The sequence below is a fragment of the Ambystoma mexicanum genome, chromosome 1p (genome assembly GCF_040938575.1).
Source record: "Ambystoma mexicanum isolate Mex_15411 chromosome 1p, UKY_AmexF1_1, whole genome shotgun sequence".
NCBI lineage: Eukaryota > Metazoa > Chordata > Amphibia > Caudata > Ambystomatidae > Ambystoma > Ambystoma mexicanum.
The window spans coordinates 362330911-362340069 of record NC_090921.1 but is presented as its reverse complement, the minus strand read 5'-3'; positions in this window follow the sequence as shown (position 1 = coordinate 362340069).

Sequence of the window (9159 nt, the reverse complement as noted above, 5' to 3'; positions counted from 1 at the left end):
CACACAGCTCTCCTTGAAGCTTCCCACCTCTGCCTCCTTCTATTCTTCTCTCATTCCTGACTGCCTGTCTGCTATTCAGGCCTGGTGCACTGCTAACGATATCTGCCTTAATGCCAGTAAGACAGAGATCCTTATCATTGGAACCCCTGCACCCTCTTTCCCTCCCACACTCTCGCCGCCCTCCATGGTCCCACTCCCTCCTGTGAGGCAAAAAACATTGCTGTCATCTTAGACTCCTCTCTCTCCTCTCCTCACATCACTGACCTTGCCAAGAATTCCCACTTTCATCTGCACTTTCTCAGAGGCATTCCCCCTTTCCTCACCTTCCCCCAGAAACTCAATGGGCCTCATTACAACTCACCCGGTATGGAAACAACAGTGGCAGTAAACCCGCCGCCACCGTTGTTTCCATACCCGGTGATCACGACTCCTGCAGGCGGAGGCGTCAATCCCTCCAGGTCTGACCTGGCGGGTTTAACACCGCCCACCTGCAGGCGGACGAAGAAACACTGGCACCATCACGAGATGGTGCCGGTGTTTCCATGATCCCCATTCCCATTGAGTCCTACTGGACTCAATGGGAATGAGGATTTACACCATTCCGCCTACGGAATTCCCAGGTCACCAGGGTTGTAATGCCCCGGTAATTCCGGGAATCACGGAGACGGAATGGTAATACGAGTCCGGCGGTAACCAGGCGGTTTTACCGCCTCGGTTACTGCCGGACTCGTAATGAGGCCCAATGTCTTCAGAGCTCTGCTCCACTCCAGGCTGGACTACTGCAACAGCCTCTTCCTCAATCTGTCTAATTCCTCCTTTCGCTCCATTCATCTAATCCAGAACAGGACTGCAAGACTTATCCATGGCCTCATGCCCAGGGACTGCATCTCCCCAGCTCTAAAATCCCTCCACTGGCTCCAGGTTAAAGCATGGATCAAGTTCAAGGCCCTCTGCATCATCCACAAGGTTTCCGGGGGCCTGGACCCTGCTACATCCAACTCTCTCTCCCTAAATAACTTCCTGGTAGAGCTCTTTGGTCTTCTAACTCTAACTCTCTGCAGAGCAGATGCTTTTCCAAGCAGAGAGTGGGGGGTAGATCTCTCTCCTCTACAGGTGCCTCCCTCTGGAATGACCTCCCTGCCCCTCTGGGACTTGAGCCGGATCTCCCTAAATTCCGGAAGCTTCTCAAGACCTTCCTTTTCTCTTCTTCCTTTCTTCTCCCCTGCATATGTCCTTGTCTGCTCTTGACTGGCTGCCAGGTTCCTTCAGATTCTTAAAGGGCACTACGCCCCCATAGTGCTGTCTATCCCTGCAATTGGTTTCCACTGACCCCCCCCCCATCATCCCATTATCCTGCACTAGCATGACGGGGCCTGTACCGCTGTAGCCCTCCAGCCCTTAACTCACACCTAGCTCATGGACTTTCTTTCCCCTGCACTCTCTGCTTTCCCCTGGCTCTGTCCATCTGACCTCCCCTGGCACTCGCTTTTCTCATGGGCCCTTCCGCCCTCATCGGCACCCCCTCCCTCTCTCCTGCACTTCTCATTACTGCACTTGCATGATCCGAATGTCACAGGGCCTTTAGGACCGTTTGTTTTGTCCGCCCTGTTCCCCCGTCTCTTGTATTGTTGTGCCTCGAAACACATTGTGTATAGGCACATTTTAAATACCCAATTTTCTAAAGATGCCATTTTATTAAATTAAAAGGTTGAATAAACGCCTCACTATCCGTACCTGAACGAGGATTTCCCTGCCTAAAATAAACTAAAGGAAACACTCTAACAAAATATATCCGTCCCTCACACTTAAACATACAGTAATTCAATAAGGTAATGTATGGCTGTTCATAAGTGACAACAATATAACAATTGAATTGTAATATGACAACAGGCTCTCCTTGTAATCTGAGTGAATTCCCCTTTCCCAGATTCAAGCAGGATTCTGCTCCACGGTTCCAAAAAGAAACAAGAAAATCCTGGTTTGTAATAAAGTTCCAACACAGTTCTTTGTGACTCCAGGTTGACAACAGAAAGTTCCAACACTCCAGCGATTCAACAAAGCAAATAGAAGGTTCTTTCTCCTCCTTGAGCACGAGGGAGATTCTGAATGACCCTTTTAACATTTCCTCCCCGCAAGGGAGGTATCGGAACCAGGGATATTAGGGGAGAAATAGGTTTTAAGAAGGGGGGTATGATCATACCAATCTTCTTCTGAATCAATCTCTGATCAGAATCTGCCATATACATTTTGGATCCCCAGTTTGTATCAAATTATTCTGATCCCACTCTGACACCATATATAATGGGTCAGAAATGTGAGGTGGACAACTCTGTGAAGGTTTATCAAAAGATGCCATTTTATTAAATTAAAGGGTTGGATAAACGCTGCACTATATTTACCCTGATTAGGATTTCCCTGCCTAAAATAAACTAAAGGAAACACTCTAACAAAGGATAAATGTCTCTTACACTTATGGATACAGTAATTCAATTAGGTAATGTATGGCATTTCAAAGGCAATAAAAATATAACAATTGAATTTGTTATATGACAACAGTCTTTCATATTCTGGGTGAATTCCCCTTCCCAGATACAAGCAGGATTCTGCTCCAGAGATCCAAAAAGAAACAAGGAAATCCTGGTTTGTAATAAAGTTCCAACACAGTTCTTTGTGCCTCCAACTTGACAACAAAAAGTTCCAACACTCCAGTGGTTCAATAAAGAAAATAGCAGGTTCTTTCTCTTCCTTGAGCAGGAGGAAGATTGTGAATTATACTTTTCACATAAAGAACAGTTTTATGGTTGGATCTTTTCTGAAACAATATAACCTATTTACCTGTATTCTTTCCTGTTTAACCGACCTACACTTAGATTCATATTCTGAAGGGATTTGTTTTAACCTGTGGTGTATTTTTAAGGTTGTAATCTTTTTCTGATTCCAAGACTCCCAAGCAACATCATATATAGGCCTTATAATACTTTCGCCCCTCAATATCTTGCAAGGTTTTGGTGCAAGATTTAGGATCATGAACTTCAGTTCCTTACCACTAGAAATTAGATGATACACTTTGAACCTAGTTCCTTGATCAGGCATTATGTAGGCAGATATATATATACAGGGAACTCTACTTCTAGCAACAAAGAAACATTGTGTATCCTTCCCGGGATTAATATAGTTCTGGGGAAAGAATATATGGTACATATTCCCTTTCCCTGGTTGCCTTCTCGGAATAATAGCTTGTCCTGAAAGCTTAAGAAAATAGAGCCCCACATTATTCTTTAGAGGCTAGTGATTACAAGGGATCTCTCTTATTCTCCTGCTTCCTTTGATGGAAAGAGAACTAGAATTAATTTCTAATTAAGGGAGGTATCAGAACCAGGCATATCCGGCATATCCGAAGAAATATGTTTTAAGAAGGCGGGGTATGATCATACCAATATTCTTTGAATCAATCTCTGATCAGATTCTGCCATATACATTTTGGATCCCCAGTTTGCATCAAAGCAGGATTCTGTGCCACGGCTCCAAAAAGAAACAAGGAAATCCTGGTTTGTAATAAAGTTCCAACACAGTTCTTTGTGACTGCAGGTTGACAACAGAAAGTTCCAACACTCCAGCGATTCAACAAAGAAAATAGAAGGTTCTTTATCTTCCTTGAGCAGGAGGAAGATTGTGAATTATACTTTTCACATAGTTCGTCAATAGTAACAATAATTGTCTTTGTCAGGATATTTAGCCCCAACCAATGTTCCCTCTAAGCTGTGCGCATGTGCACTTGCCCAGCTTCCTTCTCACCTATTCAAAAACATTTAATAAGGCACAAGCCACAGTAATTACCTGAAATGTTCTTTCTCTTAAAATAAGCAACTAGTCTTGATATTATGCTCATTTGCATTACACTATTATGCAAGAGTGACCGTAAACACCTAAAATCCCTAACAGCAAAATACACAAAAAAGAGGTTAAAAACTAATATGAAAAACTGGCTCCAAGAACAGAAGAATCTAACAAGGATATGCCTGCACACATCAACCAAATAATGTTCCCTCGCCACCCATGACTCCTAAACTTGACTCTACCACACTTTTACCTTATGACTAACTTCTGCCCCAGAACACATTAAGATACTACCAGACAACCTTGACTCTTCCTCTCTTGGCTCTGCGAAGTTTATCAGACGTGTCCCTACATCCACTTTTATGTTTGTTGTAATATGAATAATGGACACACGCCAGAATCTCTGTTACTCATTGTGCCTTACCAAAAGCGTCACCCACACTATACAATCGAACAACTAGCTCAAATATCGGATAATGATTGTAAGTAAGCAGGCTACTTGGATGTGTAACGTTATCCCATACTTCCTCTTCTTTGTACATATGTCACGCAAGTGATTTGAAGCGGCCCGCTTGCAATTTAACAAATTATAAAACTCAAATATTAATTTGCCCTCTAAGGATTATGAGACGACAAATGTGATGCTCAGCGTCTCCTACTGTAGCATCACTATCATGACCCTATAAGTGGAGAGCAACATTGCAATATCATTTTCTTTCCCTACAATGGATAATGGGTATGGACTATGCCTGGGATTACTCGTCCATAATATCACGGCACCGGATATTCAGACAGGGAATGCTTTTCACACAATCTGCACCATTTTCAAGTGTTCAGAGTTCCTTTGGTCATAGACCTTCTTACATTATAGGGTGAATCGCTGCTATACAAAAACGGTTTCACTGAGCACTGCATAATCCTACACAATGATATAAGGGTGCGGTATGCCGCAAACAATCGTATATGCACTGCAAAATAATTATGTACATGCAGATTCATGACATTCTTAAAATGTACATAATATGTTGAGGCATTAAATATGCCTTGATTAAAAAGTATTGTGGGTCTGCAAATACCCCAGCGAGTGTGTACTGCTACAATCCCTCACTTTTTACAGTGCTCTGTCAACTAGTATTGGAGGCTAGCACACGGGCCGGGGAAGGGTATGGGTGGAAGAGCACAGGTCATCACTCCTTGTGGGTGATGAACAAAGCAGCAAATTTAAAAAAAACAAGTCATGCGTTTCACCAGTAAACTGAAGAAAATGTTTTGCTTGTTTGCTAAAGGATAGGAAAGTCTAGCATCCATCTAGACAACAGCACCTTCTTTTTCTTTCTATGGTCAGCTGCTGAACCATGTGTTCTGTGTGTATCGTGTGTGTATCGTGTCTAGCATCCCCCCAATCTTATTTAACTGATACAGAATTACAGAAGAGGCATCCATAGTTACTGAAGAATGCACCCAATCAGTTGTATCGCTGATGAATTGAGGCTATTAACTTAAAAAGGCATATGTTATTTTCTTCAGCAGGGCTCCATAATAAACCTCAGTAAGGCTCTTGTTTAATTTAGTCTAGGCTATGGTGCGGAAGGGTGGGCAAAACTCTAGACTTTATTATGTGCCCTGTTATTTCACTTCCTATGTCAGGGGTCTAATTAGATGTTGCTCCCTACTTGGAATCAAATGATTTTTCAGGGTGTAAAAAGGTAATTAGCTTTGCCAATAGGGATACTTTCCGTTTATTAAAAGATGTTCTTCGCCTTAAAATTCCTCTTGAGATCGGGCATTAATATTAGAGCTCCTTCCTATGCCAGTACTTTGCTGGTCACTAATTAGAAAAAATATCAGTGGAGCTTTGTGGGTTGAAACAACGATATGTTCATTGTTTCTCATTTTTGTTGGGCACATTTTCATTTTTTAGGGAGTAAAAATTGATGGTGCATATGTCTCTTAGCTGTAGGCTTGTGTTATAACTACACACAGGAGAACGTAATGTGGATAGTAAGCAGAGGCACAAGAATTTTTTATCATCATATTCTGAGGTGCAGTTATTCTGATGTAATTATCCTCCTTATACAAATTATTAGAAGCATGTTCTCTTGGCCCTTGAATTACTTCATTACTGTGGCACTTGAACTCCTATCAGCATGTTTCCGAAACATTTCTTTTAATTGCCATTAATACATCAGCAAATGTTTTCTGTCTGAATTTCTTGACAGCCACATCAGTTATGACAAGATATTTGTGTTTTGTAGTACACATGAGTGATTCTCCAGTGGCTTAAAATGTTTACAAGGTACTGTGGCAGATGTTGAAGTTTTGGACTGGTTGATGAGTTATCTGTATAATCACATATACTATATTTTATTTTAGCCTATGTGTTTGGAAAAAGTGTTCTACGATTTGTCAAGAATTGCAGTGGCTGGAAAGAGGAAATCCCTTTTCAAGCTCTCTTCTGCGACAGTAGTTCACTAAATACGCATGCTCACAAAGTGGCTTACCTCATTAGTCAGTTGCGCACATGAAACATAATGTGTGCACAATAGCCTACCAGTTCCGCACATAGAGAAAAATAATTAGAGGGAACATTGGCCACAACTGAGTATTTCTGAAGAAATATAACTCCTCTACAGAACTGTATACAGTTCTTTCTTCAGCAACATGAATCGTCTTTGTTAGGATTTTTGCCACAACTAGGTATTTCTGAAGAAATATAACTTGTCTACAGAAATGTTATACAGTTCTTTCATCAGCAACATAAATCGTCCTTGTTAGGATGTTTGCTGCAACAAAGTATTTCTGAAGATATATAAGTCCTCTACAGCAATGTTATAAAGTTCTTTCTTCAGCAACATAAATAGTCTTTGTTAGGATTTTTGCCACAACTAAGTATTTCTGAAGAAATATAAGTCCTCTACAGCAATGTTATACAGTTCTTTCTTCAGCAACATAAATTGTCTTTGTCAGCACCACTTTATAGAACTTCATTGGCCTCTACCTTGTTTACTCTCATGCCAGGCCTACTACTTCAAAGATTTGCCACTCAGGTATACTCCTTGCCTGAACAGCAATTCACAAACAGTGTGTCTGTGGTTAAGATCAATTTATAACTGCTTCACAATGTTCATTATTTTGAAGCATCAACTTTCAGCAACTCTTCAGAGAAAACAAGATTCACATTGGTGCTCTTTAGTACTCCTATGCAAGTTATGCTCCTCTCCTTTTGAATAACTATTTCGAGAAGGGCAACCTTCTTGCCACTCATTTACCCACTGTGTAAGTAACCAAGTATTGACAAGGATAAGGTCTTATTCTGCTTCTTCCTTGGCTTTGGCAACGTGGGTTTATACAAGCTATTGTTATATGGTTCTAAAAATACAGGCAGCAAGTTTCACAACTATTGGGCCTTTCATTAGTCCACTTCTGCCTTTGGCAATATCTGTTGGATTTGAATTGCTTTGTTTTTAAGTTCTCTTGACTTAAGTCCTAGGGTAGTCTTGTCAAATTAAAAGGGGCTTATACTAAAGAAAACGATTGCCAATCTTTACCACTAATTTACAAAATGAGGTGGGTGATGTTCTGAATGGGGAAAGGCGGTTCACTCGAGCAAAGCACACACTCTGGCTTTGTGGCACGAGGATACAGTTCTATTTTCACAGTTCAAGACCTTCTGTGTCCAAGCTGCTTTATTTCTTGCAAGTGTCTTTACTAAGAGGGTCTGGTATACAAAAACAACACAAAAACGTTATTTTCCTTTTCCAACACTCAATTTGGGTGTTCACCCTGGATCCCCCTCAGCTGGGCTGAGATCATTATCAAAACAAAATGTTCTACATTGGATCCCCCTCTTCCGGGGCTCAGATCGCTTTCAAACTATGTTCAGATAATTCTTTCGTGGATGACTCATGGTTCACCCCATATCTCCCTAAACTGGGCTCAGATCCCTTTATTTGGCTCAATTAGTCTCCCTCAGCCAGGCTCGGACCAATTGTGTACTTTAAACTATCGAAGGCTTTCGAATGTGTGCAGGGTTTAGCTTGACCAGGTAAACGACCACTTCCATCACATTATACCTTTTTCTCACACTCATCATCAGTTGGATATCTAACAGAGACTTTGAAATTAGCACCCACGTGGTGCCGGACCACTCTGCATATGGTATATTTTCTTGTCCTCCTGAAGTTCAATTATAAAGTTGAACGACTCCTTTCGGTTTCCAATATTATCCGCGTTGCTCATGACAAACGCCTCACACACTCTTTGTACAATGCTGCTGCTTGCAACCTTGGTTCAAAACACAAGCTGGTTTGATTTCAGTCTCTCCGACTCACCGGCTGTGCTGTCTTTTCTGATGCCGCTTTGTTGTAGGACCTAAGGACAGTACCACGGTGGCAATCACTCCTCCCCATCTTGGTTATCGATGCGGGAGGCCCCGGATACCGCCGACATACTGTGCAGGTTTGATCAGCCTTCGTTCCTGGTCTTTGGTTTCTTACTTTCCAAGGCTCACGACAGTAAAAGTCTTTAGAAGTCACGGGTACTTCCCTCCTTGCGCCTCTCTCTGGTCTCGCCGTCTTTCTCCTTGTATTAAACTGCCATCTTGGAACTGCTGTTTCCACGTGTGGTTTGCCTTGCTCAGAGTCTGCTTTCCTGCTCCGCCTTTTATCTGTGTGGGGAAGTGTGATGGAAGTCAGGTGTGTGTAATGATCAGTAATTGCCTGACCTTGCCTACCATTGTATTGGGACATGTCAGGTATAATACTCTGGTGTTAGTCCATTTTCACTCACGGTGAGCTGTCCATGAGAAAGTGTTTGTGTCAGAAAAGGGGTCAGGGGTAGAGTTCCTAAATATCCTAGCTGGAAGGATGGTGAAAAGGTGTTACAGGAAAGGGGATACCATGTCTCACCCTCCGGTGTGCCACTTCATCTCCCTGAAGACCAGGTGATCCTCCCGCACTGGTTCACCCCCAGGAACTGGATCCAAAAGCGATATCCATTCCCTGGCCACCTGGATGACAGACCCCCTGGGGCTAGCGGGTGAGACAACTTCTAGTTTCTAACAGAAGGAAAACTTCCTTCACCTTCGCTTCCTGCTGCACAGCCTCTGTGGATCAGGTTCCCTGAGGGCAAGCTTCCCTCCTTCATGCTTCCCGCAGTGTGGCCTCTGCACTCAAGGCTTCTGGAGCAACATTCCCTCTCAGGATCGGCTACTGTTTTCTTTCTAACAAAGGTACCTGAGTCTGCTCCCTCCTCCAGTTTCTGCGTCGTCTGCATACACAATCTCATTGCTCTTCCTACTCACTTTACTCCTCTATGGGATGC